Here is a 20,937-nt window from a genome sequence, read left to right on the forward strand (position 1 = left end):
AGTCCCTCCTATGTGCCTGGTACTGTACATTTAAATATTTGTTATGTAAATGTTGAATGAATAAAGGAAAAAAAACCTATCTGCATCCATTAACATGATAGCATCAAAGTGTGTTCATTTATAAGCTTAGCTAGCTGACTGAAAGGGAAGGAACAGACAAATGAAGACATAACACGTTATACAGAGATTGAAGGAAAGGAGATGAGAGTTACATCCTGGGAGGCCACATGAGGAGGGGTACTGGCCTGGAGGCAGGTCCTTCCCTAGCACCTCATTATTGATACCATGAGCAGAATAACACATACCCCTTCCTGTTCGTATTCATTCGATAACTTACTGAACAAATACTCTGGCTAGATGCCTTAGTCCTTGCCCTCCAGGAGAGCATATGGCTGGGGGGTGGGATGGAAGGAGTGTGGGCTTTGGGCCAGGTTCAAAGTATTGCTAGTTGGGAGATTCCAGGCAAGTTGCCCATCTCCCTGAGCCCCAGTGAAATGAGATGATGGTACCTCTGACAGAGAGTTATTTTGCAGTTTTGAAATACTCTCTTATAAAATGCCTGGTACTTAGTAGGTGTTCAGTAATTGATAATCATAATTATTAATGACTTTACAGTCTTAAATCCTTACAGCCTAGCTGGGGTGGAGGTAGGAAAAGGGGAAAGACACTGAGATCATTACTTCTAATGGAAAGTAGAGTCAAAGAGTCAAATATGTGCTTCAAATGAGAAGGGGACCACAGGTTGCAAACCCAGAGGAAAATATAGTAACTTCCAACTAAATGTAGGAATTGAAGAAGGCTTCCCAGAGAATGTGGCATTTCAGATTGGGCCTGAGAGGATGAGGAAGATTTCTGCAGGTAGAGAAGGTGTAAGGTAGGTGGTTATGCATTCTCTTGGCCTATAAACACAAAGATATCACTGTACCAGACACAGAATGAAATTAGGGTAATAAAGCAAAGGAGAGAGACACAGTTAAGACTATGTCTCTATAACAGCAAACACACATTTTGGCAATGAATAAATGGATCATCATGAATCACTTGGTTTCTCCAGACTGAGGCAAAGGAAAATGAAAAAAGAATTGGAGTTGAATGTCAGGATAGAATCATTTTACTAGAAAGATGGTTTTGATTGTGAGACAATCTCCCAAGGCAGAGAAAAGAATCCTTTGCTTGTGCATTCCATTAACTAGCAAATATCTTGGATATATGTGAATCTTTTGATTGCACAATTGAATGAAAACTCTTAAAACAAGAATGAAGAACAGACATTCCCTTGGAAACTGTGCTCTGGCAGTCTGGACAGTAGCCCTGCCCATAGACACTACAGCATTCTGTACAACATACATAAACTAAATCTTCCTGCCCAATTGGACCTTTACAATATACTCTCTTATACACTGTCTCATGGGTGTGCATTGCCTGATTAGGTTTTAAGCTCTCTGAGGTCAGGAATACTGTCACCTGTCCTTCTCAGAATCCAGCAGCACCCCAGACACATAGTCCCCTGAGCTCGGCTTTCTCCACTCAGTCATCTCTACAGTCCTTCTGAGTCTTCATTACAAGGTGATAAATTTGAGTGAAAACAGGATCCACATTAGCTCATTTGTAATTGTTTTCTGGGTTGCTGCCTTTAGCCCCTGAGTTTATAATTGTCAGGTGGATGGAGAATAGCATCAATTTTCAGCTCCTCTACGATATGCAGCAACAGATTTTCCTCTAAGAATGAGAGAGGAGGGGAATAGAGAATTTGAGCAAATTCCTAAGGGTACCGAGAAGTCACAAATGTGACCAAACTCAACAAGAGAGAGGGGACCAGGTGCGGTGGCTCACACCAGTAATCCCAGCACTCCGGGAGGCTGAGTCAGGGGGATTGCTTGAGCTTAGGAGTTTGAGACCAGCCTGAACAAGAGCGAGACCCCGTCCCTACCAAAAATAGAAAAATTATCAGGGTGTGGTGGTGTGCACCTGTAGTCCAGTTACTCAGGAGGCTGAGGCAGGAGGATCGCTTAAGCCCAGGAGTTTGAGGTTGCTGTGAGCTATGATGATGCCACCACACTCTACCCGGGGCCATGGAGTGAGACTCTGTCTCAAAAAACAAAAACCAAAACCAAAAAACAGAAAACAAAAAAAGAAGAGAGAGGGATTGCTTTTTAGGATTAGGATTAGGTCATGAAAAAGCCCTGAATCCATCAAAATTCTGCTTTGAGCCTGTGAGCATTAGAGAGAAAAAAAAAAACAAAACAGCTTCTCTTCTGCCTGAAAGGGCTGTGCTGTGTCCTACAACTTTTTGCCAGTGGCTACTAGGAGGATCCCGGAACATTCCAAGAGTAGAACTGATTGGGGAATCGAAGAGTGTGGCTTGGAGGAGGGGGCAGATTATGATTTGTCAGTTGTGAGGGACCATCTTTTAGTCTCCTCTCCTTTTCCAGAAGGTTGACTGTACCTTTAATTAACTGTAGAAACTTGTCACAAGGGAGCTTGTTAAAAATGCAGAATCACAGGATCCCCCCTTTAACAAGATCCCCAGGTGATTCATAAGCACAGTAAAGTTTGAGAATGACTGCTTTAAGCCCTCTGGGCCTGTTTCCGCTTCCCTTAAATGGGGTTGAGGACACCCTATCTGTGAGACTGGCTGTGGATAGCAAATGAGATAACCTGGGGCACCAGTGTGCTGGAACCTGTTGTTAGATTTTCAGGAGTTTTGCGAGCCAGTTGTTAAGCTGCCGGTAGTTTGAAATTGGGCTATGATGGGAGTATTTACACCACATACGTCTGCAGACCCTACACATCAGGGCTCTTCATTTGCTTTTCAGAGCTCCAGTTTACCTGCACTTCATCATAGGAGGCTTTTCCAGATGATAGCCAAGACCTGTGAGCTGGAGAGTCTGCCATGTCCAGCACATGAAGGACACTTGCAGGTTGCTAGGGGTGTTCAGAAGCAGGATCTTGAGTTTGGATCTGGGGTCTGGATCCTAAAACAGGAGAGGTAAGGGCACCAAAAGACAGGCTTCCCAGAATCAGCCAGAGCCTCTCCATGTGGGCTCCCCTCGGTCCCTTGGAGCCTGCACTCAACAGCTGGAGCTCATTACTATCCCCCTTACCAGTTAGCTGCTGAAAGGCCTTATTCTGTTATGCTGCAGAGGGTCTGCACTTCAGCAGCAAGGGAAGCCAGGCCCAGCATAGGGCCACTGGGCCCTGTCCGAGAAACCTTTGAAAACAACTTTTCAAATCATTAAGGAAATGAAAATGAAAAACAAACCCTGAGAGAGGAGAAAATCTGCCTACTAGCTAGCTTACTTAACACAGACTGTGCATTAATGGGACATTAAGATTACACGAAAAGGAAAAAAGCATTTTAGCCATCAGCACTGCGGTTCACAGAGGGCAAAGATGAACGTTGTGGTTGTGGAACGTTGTGGTGTGCTTTAACATCTTTGCAAGAGGATAATCTGTCTCTCAGAGGTACCATAAGCATTTTGTGATCCTGAGGTTGCTATGGTGGCTGCTTTTGTGTTGAAAAACAAAGTACTATATAAACTTGGGCAAATATGCATAAATTATGTCTGGCCTATGGCTCTGTGACTCTCTAGCTTGCACACCCTGATCAGTAATTGAAGAAATATGCTTGGACACAGAGCAATGGGGCATGGATATGTGTTCCACCAGCAAAGGCACTTCCCAGGTAGTTTCATCAAGTGGGCTATTTATTTCCCTCTATTCCCCCTATTATTTCCCTCAAACAGCCATTGATTGCCAGCACACCTTTTCTGGAATTATTTTGCAAGCCTTTCAGGACAAAGGCTATGATGAGGCACACTTGGTATTTTTCAGATAATACAAAGCACAGCCAAGTGAGCATGTTTCCATTTTGATGCACGGAAATATAATACTTTTTCTTTTACTCACATTCAGTCCATGTTTGTGACAAAATGAGGTTTTCGTATAAAATAAAAGCCCTGAAACTTACCACTATGTTGTTTCCCATCTTTTATCTCTTGCCTCTCTAAGCCACAACATTCCATGGAATCCAGAATCATATTATCACAGCCCAACTTCCTTTTGTCCAAGCAGAACATATTGCAGTTCTCCAAAAATAATACAATATTGTCAACTCCCAGCACCTCCCCATCTTCACCCCCTTTCCTTTTTAGTGCCATTACTTTTCACAGAGAAGTTGCAGTAGAACAGAGTGTCTATTTGTAGCTAGTTTGCAGCCTTGGCAAAGGGGTTTGCAGAGTGCCTCAAACATATTTCATATACCCTGGGGCTCCTTGCTTTATCTCAGTGGATGACTGGGAAATGATATTTTCCCAGAAGCAAGACAACTACGTGCCAGTTTTCACAGAGCAACATTGTGTTGTTCTGCACTTTTTGTCCTGATGTCCAAGATCACACCTAAGCCATGCACCTTTTACTCCCTTCTGGAAATGCAGCCAACTGACAATCCACACAAAGGCAACCTCCAGCTGGGAAAGCCACTCTCATCTCAGAGGTGAGTGGAGCATGGCGATGAGTCATGAGAGCTCACAAATGGCAAAACCAGGTGTCTGGGTTTCCAAATGATATTAAAGGATCTCCCTAACATCACTGGGACTTGAGTGGAATTGAACTCCTGCTCTGTACCAACTGCAACAGGGAAACGTGTGCAGGCGTTTCTGATTTTCCTGTTGCATTCTTTCAGACAGCCAACTTTTACAGAGGGTAGCCACATGATTGGAGCCGGGGATTTCACTTGGCCCTGAGCCACCAGCACTAACACATGTCTAAGGGCTCACAGCTGCCTCACTAGTGGGTTCCCAGCACCTTCAGTGCAGATGTGGGCTCTTCAAGTGTGTGATATCTACTTATCAAGCTTCTGTGAGAGAAAGCAAGAAAAAGAAAAGAACAGAGAGACATGAGCTCCAACAAGTGCCCACTCATATGTGGAAGAATATCCAGAAAGCAGGTCCGGCTAAACCCCATACTGCTAGGCATTAGGAAGGTTCTCCAGGGTAGCAGGCCCTGGCTGACTCCTGTTGGCCCCCATCCTATCCCTCCAAAACTCCAGTCCTACTCCTCCAAAGCCTCCAAGCCATGGGCAAAAGCAACTTGGCCCCGGAACTAATCGCTGCCCACCCTCAGCAAAGCTTGGGAAAGTACTTGACCCATTTCTTTGCCTATGAGACTACGTTAATAAATTGAAAGTTTCTAATGATAAGCAAGTGATAATAACTAATGGGCTTGCTCCTTATCTGAAACGTCATGGTGGCATCTGCAGGCTGGACAGGCAACACACTTTCTAATATGTAGGGCAAAGGACATCTGAGGTCTAGTTCCACTATGTCACTGGCATGCTGGCTAACCTTTGACAGGTCACTTTTGCTCTCTGCAACTCTGTTTTCCCATCTCTACAAGGAGGGAAGTTGGATTAGAAGACTTCCAAGGTCACTTCCAGTTCTGACACTAAGTGATACTGTGTTGCACACAATAGCTTTACAGCTAGGCTGCCCCAAATGGTCCTGAGAAGGTTCTTCTTTCTGCTGTGTGCCCACCTCAGACCATCTTAGCTGTAATATAAGTCTCAGCAATAGGCTGGTGGCAGCAAGAAGCAACAAGCTCAGCCCACACAGCAAGAACTTTTGCCACCACATGGTATTTTCTCAGTTAAACAGTTTCCAGACACATCTGCACAGCACCTAAGACAGAAATCAACGAGAAAACATGAACTTCATGGGTGGTCTTCTCAAGATGTTCAAAAAACATTCAGGATATAAATTCACCAGGTCTATCCTCACTCCCACCCCCTGAAAGAAACAGGATCCCTTTAACACCGGGCCCTGCCTTGGTTGCAACAATCTACCAACTCCAGAGCCTTTAGTTACCTTGTACTCTAAAATTAGCTCAGCTTTGTCCCCTAGCTCCCAGATCTCCTTGGTCTCAAGCTATGGAATGAATTCTCTGTTACAGCTGCCTCTGAAACAGCTGGTTTAGAACCCACCTTTACCCTAAGTACTGGAAAGTATGCTCACCATCCAGCCTGCAGACACTACCACGACATTTCAGATAAGGAGCAAAGATCTGAGATCTAGTTCTACCATGTCACTGACATGCTGGCTAACCTTTGGCGGGTCTCTTTTGTTCTCTGTTACTCAGTTTTGCCACCTCTACATGGAGGAAGTTAGATTAGATGACCTGCAAGGCCACTTCTAGTTCTGACACTAAGTGATTCTGTTACAGGATATTCCTCAGGCATGAAGCAGGGCTGTAAGAGTCTTAGCCTAGAAGTCAGGAGGCTCAGGTTCTAGGTCAAGCTTTGCCACTTACTATCTGTGGTTCTCCAACTTGTTCAGGTGGCAAAGGACCTTGAAGTCATGGGGACCTTTGTTAAGCACCATAAAATAGTGACACCTATTTTTACCAACAAAAACATTTGCCTTCGTTGTATGTGTACATGTCTCTGTATCAGAATAAAACAATAATATCAGCACCTGGAATATTTCTAAGAAATTATATATTAATATTTCTAAGTTTACTATTCTACTTAATCTCTAGTTCCTTGCTCATTTTTTCCTCTACAATCTATTATCTGTCCAAGGTCTTACCTGGTCCCTTTCCCTGTTCCTGCCCTCATCTCCCTGCATTACCACTCTCCTGCTCACTCACCCAGGCCCCCTTTGAGTTCCTAGAACATTCCTAACATGCTCCCTTCTCAAGGCCCTTGCACTTGCTGTTTTCTCTGCTTAGAACTATCTTCCTTTTTGCTTCCTTCAGGTCAAATGTCACCTCAGTAGGGCTTTACCTGGTTACCCCACCAAATTATTCTGAACCTCATCCACGCTTCCTATCACCTTTGCTCGTTTGCTCACTTTTTTTCTCCTTAGCCTTCATCACTGACAAACTATATATTTTACCTATTTATTGTATTTATTGTTTCTTTCCCTGACTAAAGTGTAAGCTCCATGAAGTCAGGGATTTTTGTCATGTTTTCTGTTTTTGTTTTTTCCACTGCAGACACCAAATGTTTATGGGAGAAAAAAATTGTAACTGAAAAATATATGAAGTTAATCTGCAAACTGGGAAAGGCTTCCACTATTTTCAAGTGAACAGCTGACATTTCAGTTCAGCTGTGGAAACTTCAGGGATCCTCAGGAGGGGAGTTTGAGAGCCCGGGGTGTAAATGCTCTCTCACCATATTGCGTGTTCTGACTTGGACTGGCTAATCCTGTCAGCTGCCTTCCCAATTAATAATCCACACTTCTGGCTGGAAACATCCAGTGATATGTTAGAACATAGAGTCCTCTAGAGATGAAAGCAACCACAGAGAATGTTTTCTGAATGCAAAGCTCTGAGCTCGAAAACTTTTCTGGCACTATCAGCCAAGCTCACAACCACCCTATGAGATGAGTACCATTTTATCCCTGTTTTTTAGGTGAGGAAACTGAGCCTCAAGGTTAAGGTCTTTTGCACAACAAGTGCACACAGCTAGAAGGGGTGAGGCAAAGCTTTAAATCCGAGTATTAAACACGGAGCTCTACCTTCCTTCTCTCTTATCTCCTCTTGTCTGTCTTCTTCACCTGCTGAAGTCCTTTCCCCACTGCCCACTCTCAAGTCTGGAAAATTGTGTTTGGGGATTAAAATATGATGTGACCACAATGATGAGGATATATTTCCTCTTGCAAACAGCCCAGTTTTCTCCATGCACAGGGTTGATGAAGCTCGTACAAAAATGAAGAAAAGTCAGGCAGAAATAAAAAAAAAATCCTGTGTTCCAATTCTAACTCAGTCAATCTACTGGAGCCAGTTACATAATCAGAACCCCAGTTACTTCAATTATATAAAAAAAGGATACTATCAACTTCCCAGCATTGTTACAAGGATGAAATGAGATAATATTTAGGAATGGGCCAAGCCCAGTGCCTGTCATCTGACAGCAGCTTAGTAAATGCTCATTTCTTTCTTGCCTTTTCAGTCTCACATATAAGCATCCTCTTCTTTGTAGTTACTGCCAACCCCTAGGACTCTGCTTGATGAGTGGCAGGGGAGGAGAACTTCACCACCTTGAGGAATGATCCGCTTTTCCCTTTTATTCGTTGCTTTCCCTGTCACTTTGATTGCCCTTATACTAAACGTATGGAATTTCAAGAAGTGGAGATGACCTAAAAAATAATCAGACTCTTCCTAAAAATGAAGAAGATCCGGAAATCCATTATGTTGTAATGAAGACTGCTTAGCATTTCCCTTCTTTTTGATAATTGATCAATGACCATTCAGATCTTAAATGTGCTGATTCTAGATGAGATGAGCTAACAAAAATTAACATTGTCAAAAGCAACTCATGTCAATTAAATAGGAAAAAAGATGAAACCCAATAAAGGATTTTTTTCTATGAAAAGATATGTTTCAAAAATTTTAAAGTTTCATTTTGTTGCCATGGTTTCAACATTTCCAACTATTTTCAGTTATCTTGAAATACTCAGTAGGGTCAAGTACATCCTATGATATCCAATTGTTTTCCCAGGTCTATTTTAAAGCATCATTCTGTAAATGCAAATGAGTGTTTGCAGACATCTGAGGATTAATACTGAAGTGGAAATATTTAGTAAACTGTCTATCTTTAGTATAATACCATACAATAACACTATGAATTTATCCAGTGCCTTTGTTCTGAGCAGCTCAAAGGGCTCTGAAACCATTGTCTCATTAATCAAATAGCACATTCCTAAGCTAGAGTATCATGATGTGGCTTGTTAGTGGTGTCAGCAGTTCCACTCTGGAAACCACATACTGTTACTAGAGGACTATTGGAGCAAAATAAAATGATACAGAAAAAAATAAGCCTTGGCCGGGCGCGGTGGCTCACGCCTGTAATCCTAGCACTCTGGGAGGCCGAGGCGGGCGGATCGTTTGAGCTCAGGAGTTCGAGACCAGCCTGAGCAAGAGCGAGACCCCATCTCTACTAAAAATAGAAAGAAATTATATGGACAGCTAAAAATATATATAGAAAAAATTAGCCGGGCATGGTGGCGCATGCCTGTAGTCCCAGCTACTCGGGAGGCTGAGGCAGGAGGATCGGTTGAGCCCAGGAGTTTGAGGTTGCTGTGAGCTAGGCTGACGCCACGGCACTCACTCTAGCCTGGGCAACAAAGTGAGACTCTGTCTCAACAAAAAAAAAAAAAAAAAAGAAAGAAAAAAATAAGCCTCACAGCTACCTCAATATGCAATTTCTGATACAAATCATGTTCTCTATCAAAGTACTTTCCTGGGATTACACTAAGGCTTCCTATATTCCCAAAGCAGGTCTTAGAAAAGAATGCTGTTGTTTCCCAAATTGGTAATGGCAAGTAGAGTGGAAATAGCAGCAGACTGAGGCCAGGAGGCCTGTTTCTTGTGGAGGCTCTGCCTTTAACTTGCACAGTGTCCTACTTTGTGCATCCTTTCCCTTACTGGACCGAACTTTCCTCACCTGGGAAAAGAGAGTGTTGAAAGGACGAGTGCCTTTTATACTGCCCTGACAATGAAAAACTTTCCACCAAGCAATGGGACTCTGCTTGTCACTTTTTATCAGTCTTCTATGTATATATTAATATCTGTAAAATTTCATGCCAAAAGAATTGGAAAGTCCCTACATTCATGTTCATAGCAGCATCATTTGCAATAACCAAGAGGTGGAAGCAACCCGAGTGTCCATCAATAGATGAATGGAGAAACAAAATGTGATATATACATATAATGGAATATTTCTGAGCCATAAAAAGTAATGAAACTTTGATACATGCTACAACACGAATGAACCTTGAAGACATTGTGGTAAGTGACATAAGCCAGACAGAAAAGGGCAAATATTTTATTATTCTACTTATAAGAAATATTTAGAATACGCATATCCATAGAGACAGAAAGCAGAATGGTAGTCGCCAGGGACTGGGAATGGGGAAATAGGAGTTATTGTGGAATGGGGACAGAGTTTCAGTTTTGCAGGATAGAAAGAGTCCTGGAGGTAGATGGTGGTGATGATTGTACAACAATGTGAATGCACTTAATACCACAGAACTGTAACTTAAAAATAGTTAAGATAATAAATTTTATGTTATGTGTAGTTTACCACAGATTTTAAAATAAAAATAAAAAATTAAGGTCCCACTACTTAAGACCAATTTGATAATGGCAGGGCTAATAAAATCTGGTGTATTCTATGTGAACCTTAAAAATATAGTATTTTACCTAAGAAAAATGATTTCTTAAAGTTGACTTTGTTACTGTTGGAAAATTAAGTTAACAAGTATAGATGGCAAACAAAAATCCCATTTCTCCATACTATGAAAATGGGTTTGTGCTGCTGACAGAAAACTGCTCTCCACAGCTTTCTGAAAAGGGCTCTTGGTCACTGCTGATTTCCTTGCAGAGGGATAAAAAGAGGGTCCAGTATTTCACACCCAAGTAACTAATGTATCAAGTTAGAAGCAGCTAATGTGCTATTTATTTCCAAAATTGTTACACTGGAAGATAAGGAGAGAGGAGCAGGTGAAAATGGGATTCATACTTAAAATACCTGAGAGCTAAAGCAGCTTATAATTATCATGACATGAATTTGCCATTTGGGAACACTTTACCCAGAAGACAATTTGAGTCCTGCTAGAGATGCAGCATCTCCTCCACTCCCCGTCCTTCCATCCACGTCTGAGACCAGACAAGAACCAAACCCACCTCTGACTGAAGGAACTGGGATCCTTTTCCCATGATTCCATTGGCCTAAACGTAAGCCTCTCGAAAGAACTGGAGATAAACCTGGTACTCAGAAAGATAAACCCATCCATGGGGCCACCTTGTCCACCACCACCCAAATGCAAAAGAAAGTACAGAAGCTCTCCCCTTACTACTAGTGTATTTTCCCACATTGGAAAAAGAAAAACTAACAATAATTCCTGCTGAAAGGGAAGAAAATTGTCACAAAAATTCAGGCCTGGCTGGGGCTGGGACAAAAGTGGGGAATGATCCATAAAGGAAACTTGGAGAAGGAAAAGAAGAGAATGGAAAGGACAAAAGTGTTTGCCTTGTTCTCAGAGGAGGAGAGGGCCAAGTTTCCAGGGTCTTGTATTCAAACTTCTGCCCGCCACCTTAGAGGATTTGTTGACGAAGGGCCCTGTGGTAACGCTCTTCCTCAAAAGGGAAGGCTAAAGGTTGCCATGGGAACCTTGGTTCTGTATCTCTCTGATTTGAATGAATGTTTAAAAGCTGCCTGGCTTGAGATTTTATATTAATCACTAAGTGCCTTTTAGGAGAAGATTCGAAGAATTCTCTTCAGCAGATATGTTTCAAAAACAAGGCTAATTTTGGATATCCCAAGTACACTGATTTGATCTTTACAAGTTGTATGAATATGTTAAATTATCACATGTACCCCAAAGCTATGTACATCTATTATGCATCAATTTAAAAATAAAAATAAAATAAACAAAGCTAATTTCTCACTGGAGGCTCTCTGAGTGAAGGCTCAGTTTGTTTAGAAGCAGGGACACATGGTGGAAAGGCTGTACTGAGGAATTAGATAACCTGGGTTTGTCTTTACTTGGTCACTTCCCAGCTGTAAGACATTAAGAAAACCACAACTTTGCTGGGCCTCAGTCTCCTCATGAAACGTGGATGATAAAACCTCATCCTCAATAAAGTCTCACCTTCAGGTTTATTTCCAGGTCTTCTTTTCCCAACTTGGAAAACCGAAGGTGTAGCAGGGAAAAAAGTACTGTGCCATACCCATAGCAGTGATACAGAGCTTCCCCAGGAGATTTTGTGCTTGCTTGTTGATATAATTACCAAGATGAGCTCATGAACATTTTCTTTCACGGAAATCTGCTCTCTGAAAGCAGGTGGCAATTCTGAGCTCCTCATTTGATAGATGAAGTTTGAAGAGGTTAAGTGATTTGCCCAAGGTCACACAGCTACAAAGTGTGAAGCTTGCTTTGGATTGAAACCGAAATCCATCTGACTCCAAGTTAAGTGCTCTTTCCTCCCCACAAACTAGGTGTAAGAAGAAATGAGCTCAAAAAAAGAGGCTTCTGTACCATTATAAGTCCAAAAACGAAAAGCTAATAAAAAAAATGTTTGTGTTGGCTGTGTTGGAATATGCACACAAACATAGTATGAATGCAACGGTCTGGAGATTTCCAGATCAATTTAGCACTGTTTTCCTAAAAAACAGAGTTTACTAAAGCGGTGGGTAACATGGATCAGATAAAGTAGAAAGAATATCCCTGTAGTTAGCTGGATTAGTTTAGTTAATTTTAAAGACAATTTCCATTTTTCCGCTTGTTTTGCATCTTCTGTACTTTCATTAAAAAGAAAAAGTCTCCTTTTAGATATTTGCACATCTCAGGACAATGCCTTCCTAATACCTCCAAAGGCACACAACAAGATTAACCAGAAGCTTTAAAGGAAATCTCTATAATATCACATACAATTGGCTCCACGATAAGAAATGCTTGTTTAATGTGGCTTGTTTTCTTCTTAAATAAAAAGAGCCTATCTTTATCCATCAACTGGTTTGAAAATCAGACAGCTACCATTGCTTATGCTGTTTTAATATTTCTCTACACTTTAAAATTTGCCGTTCCTTTCCCATGGCAATTCAAAGGTTTTACACAAAATCCATCACAGCTAAAGTAAAGCCTTCCTTACACATCTTTCTATTCTCTGATGATTAGGGCTGTGTTTTTGTTATGGTAAATAAGTATCTCATAGAAATCCAGAAAGTCCTTTTTAGTAATCATTTGCAAAGTCGCTGAGGAAAATAATCTCTTTCTAACCTTTATGTTAGGGCTATGTGATTCTTTTCTACAGGAATCCTTGGACCAAGTAGTACAAGATAAGCTTTGTAACAAAGTTGGATGAGTTGGGCTAACTCTGGCATCAAGTAAATGAGTGGCCTTTTCAAGAAGATACTCTTGTTGGAGGAGAAGGATGTTCTGCACAATTAATGTTTGCAAGAGGGTCATCGAGTAGGTCAAATTTTAACTGGTGGCAATATATCACTCAACATCCAATGGCAAGCTGATGAAAGCATTTGATTGGCCTCAGCCATATGAACCCAAAAGACAGGAATTTCTGAACCTTGCAAGGAGAGAGGAACAGTGAGGGATAGATAGCTTCTAAAAGGGCAGTAAACCTCCAACAGATCTAAAATTCCAACTCTTCTTCCCTCCTTAAACTGATGGCTACACAAGTGAGTACTTGTTAGCCAGCCACTCTTCCTAGGTCCGATGGCCAAAAGGAGGTCCCTGTGGACAGTGCAAGAGAGTCCAATATTTTCATTTAATTCTGCTCCTGAACTGACTCAACTCATTCAGAGCCTCAGTATAGCTGGATCTGTTGGTCCCCTGGTACACTGACTCTTCCTGAAAGATGAACTCAGGACAACATGAGGATATAGACTTGCAGAATATCAGAGCTGAGAGAGAACTCAGATTTAAAGTAGAACACTTCCCCCTACCTTCTCAATTTTTCAGATGAGGAAACCAAAGCCCCAAGAAGTGACTTGATAAAGGGCACAAAAGCTTCCTGCTAACTCCAGACACTTAACTATTTACCCAGTTTTTTTCCCCTTATAAAGAGAAAATACCAAGATGTCTGGTTTAATATTAAAATTAAATCTCTTTCCCTACTTCATTTTTTTGTTTCCAGGAGCTGCAGGAAAGCAAAGTCCTAGGCCCTCTGCCCTCACCCCAGCCCCCACCTGAATCCCCAGCTTAGCAGTTCCTGTTTTCTCACTATGCCCTTCCAGCTTTCTATCTCCTCCCCTCTGTAAGGGTAGGTCCAATTACTTGGCAGCCCACTTAGCATAGCAAAGAGCTGAAGTCCAGAAATGTTGTGTGGAAAAACCAGAGGACCCCCAGTTGGTGCTTTGTTCCTCCCAGCTGTGCTTACTTCCCAAGTAGAGCTGCAATCCCCACTGCTGTGGCTCATTCCCCTCACCCCCCACTCCCTGCTCCCCACCCCCATTTAGGTCAGGCCCCAGGGATACTGTTATTACATAATTTTGTATTGTACCCAAATGCAAATAAAAACGTATGAAGGAGAAAACCTACACCTCTTGTTCTCTTTCCTTCTTACAAAAAACGGGTATGATCCTGGCTGTTCTGTGAACTGGGCCTGGCCCAGGACAATAGGCTTCTGAGGACAAGGTGATTAGGCCGGCAGTGCAGTGTTTGATTAGCACCAACCAGCTCTTTGTAGAGGGACAATATTAGGCAGTACAGTAACAAGATCACATCTTTTGATTTGGGTTTGTTCCTTCTGTTGATACAATCCATTATCCTGTTTGCCTTTCTTACTACAGCAAGGCGTTGCACCAAGGGCTTCAAGGATTTTTTCTATAATAACCTCCAAATCCCTTAGCACCTGCCTTCTGCCAAAGAACCTCCCTCTTCACCTCAGTGCTTTTCTTTGTCCTTTCAACATCACTTTGAATGGTTAGGTAAAGCTATACTCCCATCCCAAGGAAAAAGAAAACTAGGGCGGCAACTACAGGGCTACAAATTTAATAGGAAACAAAATTAGGCAGAGCAATTGAGTCATTGTTTGCTTAACCCTTTCCCTGCTACTGTTGTCTTAGTTTCACTTCACTATCTTTTCAGTCATTTAAACAGATTTGATAAAGAAAAGAAGATAAGTTCCAGAGGTTGGGGCAGCAGCCAAGAGATTCATCATTAGATTTCCTTCTAAAAGGCAAATCAATGTAAAGATATACACACACAAACAGTATGAAGCTGCTTATCACAGGCCCCCAAATCACTGAATTTCTAAAGCAGAAAAGTGCACCCACCCAGAATTTGTCCAGACTCCCCAAACTTCCATTAATAATCACATAAGATGAATGGAATCTCTTGGATTTAGAGGTCCCTTCCCAACTTTGAAAATGAGTTCACATTTGAAAACATTTTACATCCGGCAACTTTCACTAAAACATACGCGCTTAAAATTTTTTAAAAAAATCTTGATGTGATAATTCATGGCATTTGCTGATAGAATTGGCTCATGGATAAGAAACCAGAGACCATCGGCAATCAGGACGTGTGGGGAAATAATGGGTGTGTTTTCATGCAGACTAGCAAACCCCCCCTTAAGCTCTGGCAGTATTCACATAATGCAGTGTCTTGTTTTCCACTCTGGTCCCTTCTCTAGCATCTCATTTATGGTTTTGCAAGATACTCCTGCTTAATTATGATTCATCCCAATTTGGACTGTAAATAGAAGGCAAATTAATAATTTAGGATGAAAAAAGACCTGGGCCCTTTTCTCTTCCCTTCATTCCTAGGTCAGCCGGCTCGTTTATGAATTAGTGCTCGAGCGGCCTGAATAGCACAGAATGAATGTTTGACTAAATCCTCTAAGTATGAAAGCTCTTCACACCATTTGGTCTTGAACTGATCCAATAGCGAGGTGTAACCACTAGTGACAATAAAGCGCCATCTGGCAAAGTGAACTCTAGGCAAACAATGACAAGCAGAAGTGAAAAGAATTGCAATGATTTCCACAAACATGTGAAATACTATAAACTGTGGGACTTAGCAGCTTCTTCCCGAGGCAAGTAAACAAATGCAACACTTCGGTGGCGGCACTGATGTGTGGGGCTCCATCTCTGCCAGCAGGCTCGGCTCCATTTGCATTTAGCTAGGGAAAAAATGTATGCAGATTGGCGAACAAAAAAATATATAAGCACTACTAACCAGACGTCACTTTTCCTTCGCTCTTTACTGTCAGGGTGATGTACTGGAAGTCTTTATTTCTTTCAGCTTGGGCCTCTCGGTGCCTCATTCTCCTTCCAGCCTGTTCTCATGCCTTTCTCATCACCTGCTGAGGCCTTGATCACGGACAGAGCAGACGAGCAGCGGGGGGACAATTAGAGAGGAGTTCAGACTTTGATCATTTGACCATATGTGAATACAACAGCTGACCACATGTTTTAAAAGACAACTAACTTAAATGTATTAAAAAAAATCACAAAGCAAGCATAGATACTGAAATTTACATTTTAATTATCTGGCACAATGCTGCATTCAACTTTTTCAAAATATTTAATATGGAAAAATACATCTTGCCCCTTCAAAATAGGAAGAGAAAGCACTTTTCTGTGTTTTCTCCCCACCCCCACCTCCGTTCTACCCCCCCCCCCCCCCCCCCCCCCCGCAAAATGTGTTCCCTTTCAGCAAAACATTTAACCACTGTGGATAGTGAAGAATTCTGTGCTGGAGATTTCAAAAGGCACATTCAAAGCTGCCAAAAGTTGGGCATGATTACTAAAGGTAGATGAAGCTTAAAGTAAGCACAATCGTTTATTCTCAAAAGTGATTTTATAGACAAAAATCTCTGTTCACCACTTCGAACGTAAACTAGGTTTTTCTAAGTGAGAGGAGCATGTTCAAGGGTTTAGCCTCGCTTCCCTAATTCTTTAAAATGACCACCACACAATTCTAAAATGTATATTCTAAAATGTGTGAAAATAAAAGAGCTTTGTTGGCAATAAAACTATTTAGTTAGAAAACAAGTCTCATTGCAGCCATAGTATTCGTGGTTCATTCTATCAAAACATTGTCTCTTCTTTCCCGGTTCTCTTTCAACTATCAAAACTGAATTGATTTCAGCCTGGCTGGGTGAAATGTGGACATATGACTATCCACCTTAGAACCCTTTCTTGTGTTTTTGTATGCAATTGATGATTTATTTCAACTTCTGGAGATATAGAGCCCTCCTTATCTTCCCCACCTACTAGATAATTAACATATTCATGAAATGGTTATTTACTCTCAAATAGGAGGATAATAGAAAAATAACACTAATTGTTTTGACAGCAGTTTACTTAAGAGTTATCTAGGAGAACAAATGTTTCTTTTGTAGTGTTAGGAAGACAAGTGTTTATCTATGTATTAAGCTTATTTTTCTTCTTATGGTAGACAAACTAAAGTAATCTTGGGTGTGAGGAAAAAGTCTAGAATAAAGAATTTAAGTCAAATTTTATCTGACATTTCTCAAAATATTTTGATACTCCATTAATTTTTCAATTGTGAGGGAGATTAGCAATGTGATTTACATTTTAATGGCTATATATGCTAATGTATTTATTCATTATCTGTGTGTAATTGTAGTTTTAAATTGTATATTGCCCTTTAATTTTTTAAAAATCCCACCTGTTTACTTCACTTTGGTACCATTTTAAATATAATTGATTTATATCAATTATCAGATGAGTTTTAAACATGGAGATTCTTATTTCAGGGCACAATGCATTTTTACCTTGAAAGAGTTCATTTTTATTACATCTTTTGAAACAAAGGTTCCTTAAAAGACATATTCTCCTCTTAAGTATAAGTGTCTTTACAGGGGTTTGTGTGTCACCTTGTGACCCTGGGCATGTCATCACCCTCTCTGGGCCTGTTTCCTCCTCTGTAACACAAGTTAATTAAACTAGATATTCTCTAGGGGCTCTTCCAGTTCCAGAATCTCAGATTCTATCATTGCTCTGCCAAAATAAAATCTGCAATCCAACCTTCATAAGTCTTATTTCTGTTCTTAAAGAACTTTTCCTTGAAGTGTGGAGAGATAGATTAATGAGTCTTTACATTTTACCTACTACTATGTGCCAGGCATTTTACAGATATTATCTCCTTTACTCCTCATGACCACCCTGCAAAGTAAGCATTATTATCTCCATTTTACAGATGAGGAAACTGAGGGGCACCGCAGTGAAGTATCTTGCAACAAGCCTCTCAGCTAGTGAGTGGTAGAACCAGGGCTTATCATCAGATAAGAATTCTCACCACTACACAACGCTCCCTCAAAAAAAGATAATGTCATGGTTAAAATAGTGTTCTGCAAAGTGGGAGATTTCTGAAAAATATAACTAAATGGCTTCTTTTGACCCAAAACAGAATCTTCTGAGAAACAAATCTTACAAAATGAAAGAAACTGAAAAGTCTGCTTTGCAAACATGCCTTATTTTTACTTCATATTTACTTAACACTCATAAAGTAAACCCAGAGAAAATCAGCCAGATTTAAACCCAATGGAAGGATCTTTGGAGCCACTGATAAACTTGTCCATTTTAAACCAAGATTTTGGTAAAAAATTATTTTTTGAACTTTAAGGCATGCAGAAGTATTCTAAGGAATAGAATACAAAAAACAATACATGAAATTTAAAGAAAAATGTAAGCCTTTTTGGCTGTCAGCTTCGTAAAAGGCTCCAAGACTCCCTCAGGAAAACAGACTTGCACTTTCTGCTGCTCACAGGAGTACTTCCTTGGGAACTCTGAGGAAATAAGGTGCTAGAATGGCCTCTCCCAAAGGACAAGAGGGGGGCTTTGAGAAAAGAATCAGGTTTAACTCAGCCACTGAGATGAAGGAGCAATAGACTGGTCCACAGAGCCCACTCATGCTTTTCCCACAGGAATTTCCCAGGCTCTGTGTCAGAGAGGAGGAGAATCCCAGGGGAAGGAAACTAGGAGAGGCTGAGAATTTGGGGTGTTAAGTAAGTGACAAAGATTCTTTGCTTAGCCAAACTTTAGTCAGGCTTCTGAATCTTCTGCTAGGCCCATCTGTGTACTTCCTCATAAAATCTAGTTTTAGCAAAGAATGCTGCTAAATCAGTTTAGCAAGAACTCCTCATCCTTAATATCTGATCACCCTTGGTATTTGATCAGTTTCCTCATCCGCCACCATCCCCCAGGTGATGTCTGATCACCCCTCACCCTGGCCTATCTATCTTCAGCAAGAAGCCTGTTGAGTAGGTTTTGCCAGAATCCCCCAGATCCCTGTTGCTTTCTCTTATTAATTTTCTAGCTTCTGACCCCCAACCCCACTGCTCCTTGGCTATAAATTCCCACTTGCCCATGCTGTATTTGGAGGTGAGCTCCATCTCTCTTCCCCAACTGCAAGACCCTGTTGCAGTGGTCCCTATGCCTATCATGATGGTCATGAATAAAGTCTGCCGTACTGTGCTATAACAAGTATCCTTGAAAAAATTTTTTCTTTGACATAAGAAAGGGTATCAAGAGCTATAGATGGGGACTGTTGGCATCTTGTGCTGTTGCTGCAATTTTGTAACTTGAACAAGTTTGTTATTTTTGTCTTATCTAACTCTTCTTTAATGGTTTGCTGTAAAACTTTTCTGGCTTTGTTTTGTAAGAATTTGGAGGCCAAGACTCCCTTAGAGAATCTGAGGAAGGCTATGGAACCCTTCCATCAATACTCAAGAATGCACAAAAACACAAACAACAATTTGTATGCAGTTTCTGGGAGTTCAGGGCCCATCCAAAAATCCTACATTAAAAATCCCTGTGGTGACATACTTAAAACAAGTGCTAAGTTAGGATGTCAATGCACCATTTTCAATTATCAGATTGACAATAGTAATGAAAGGCTCAATGATTCCCAGTGTGGAGAAACAAGCAAGTTCACATGACACTGATGGGAGTATAGATTGGTGATAACTCTTGGGAGAGTTCTTTAAATGCACACACTCTTTGATCTAACATATTGAAGGATGAGTGACAACTTCAATGTCTATTATTAGGAGGCTGATTAAAGACAGAAATATCCATATTTGTAGTAACAATGTTTGTGGCATTGTTAAATAATGGCACTTTCTCCTCTCCCTGTAGTCATTGTGGTGAATGGCTGGGGGTGAGGGGTACAGAGCTGGTGGGAAGACACCACATAACGGAGAGTTGCTGAAGTCCATGCTACGGTTGAGTTGCTGAGTTGCCCCCATAAAAGGTTATTTATGAGAATAAGAGCACTGGGCTGGGAAGGAGGGCTGTACTATTTAGGGCACACATTTCAATAGTGTTTTGTTGTTTTGTTTTGTTTTGTTTTGTTTTGTTTTGTTTTTTTACAGATGGAGTCTTTCTCTGTCACCCAGGCTGGAGTGCAATGGTACAATCACTCCTGGGCTCAAGTGATCCTCCTGCCTCAGCCTCCTAAGTCAGGAAAGTGCAGCCTCACTACAGCTAATTTTTTTTTCTTTTTTTTTTTTTTTTAGAGATGGGGTTTCAGTATGTTGCCCAGGCTAGTCTCCAGCTCCTCCTGGCTTCAAGTGATCCTCCTGCCTCAGCCTCCCAAAGAGCCAGCTCTCAACAGTGGTTCTTAATCTTTTGGGGGTCAAAAACTCTTGGATCCCCTGAAGTGGATCTAAGGGCACCAGGCTGTGAGTCCTTGCCTTAGGCTTAAAACAAAAAGTCCTTTTGAGAGAGAGATAGAACGAAAATAACTATAGGTAGCTGAGGACAGAGAATCCTACATCTGGGCAAACAGATTTTTTTTTTTAATTCCTGATCTAAGACCTTTAATGAACCTTTAAACATTGCCCAGAAACCCTAATGACTAGGCCGGGCACGGTGGCTCACGCCTGTAATCCTAGCACTCTGGGAGGCCGAGGCAGGTGGATCGCTCAAGGTCAGGAGTTCGAGACCAGCCTGAGCAAGAGCAAGACCCCGTCTCTACAAAAAATAGAAAGAAATTATCTGGCCAACTAAAAATATATAGAGAAAAAATTAGCCGGGCATGGTGGTGCATACCTGTAGTCCTAGCTACTCGGGAGGCTGAGGCAGGAGGATTGCTTGAGCCCAGGAGTTTGAGGTTGCTGTAAGCTAGGCTGACGCCACGGCACTCTAGTCCGGGCAACAGAGTGAGACACTATCTCAAAAAAAAAAAAAAGAGAAAGAAAAAAAAGAAACCCTAATGACTTACTTTAGAAATCTCTTTCCTATTTTTCATGCCTATTTATATCTCCTACCCTTCTCAGCTGAGACATTGCAACTTAGCTCATTGAGAAAATAGGAGTCATCAAATAAGAATGACTCCTCTTTCTATTACCAACCTACAAACTGAACTACACCTAACCCCATATCTTCTTGCTGCAACTGAGGAAATGCCCCTCTTGTTCAAAGCCAACCTTGCCACATGTGCT

The sequence above is a fragment of the Eulemur rufifrons genome, chromosome 30, assembly GCF_041146395.1.
Source record: "Eulemur rufifrons isolate Redbay chromosome 30, OSU_ERuf_1, whole genome shotgun sequence".
NCBI classification, from domain to species: Eukaryota; Metazoa; Chordata; class Mammalia; order Primates; family Lemuridae; genus Eulemur; species Eulemur rufifrons.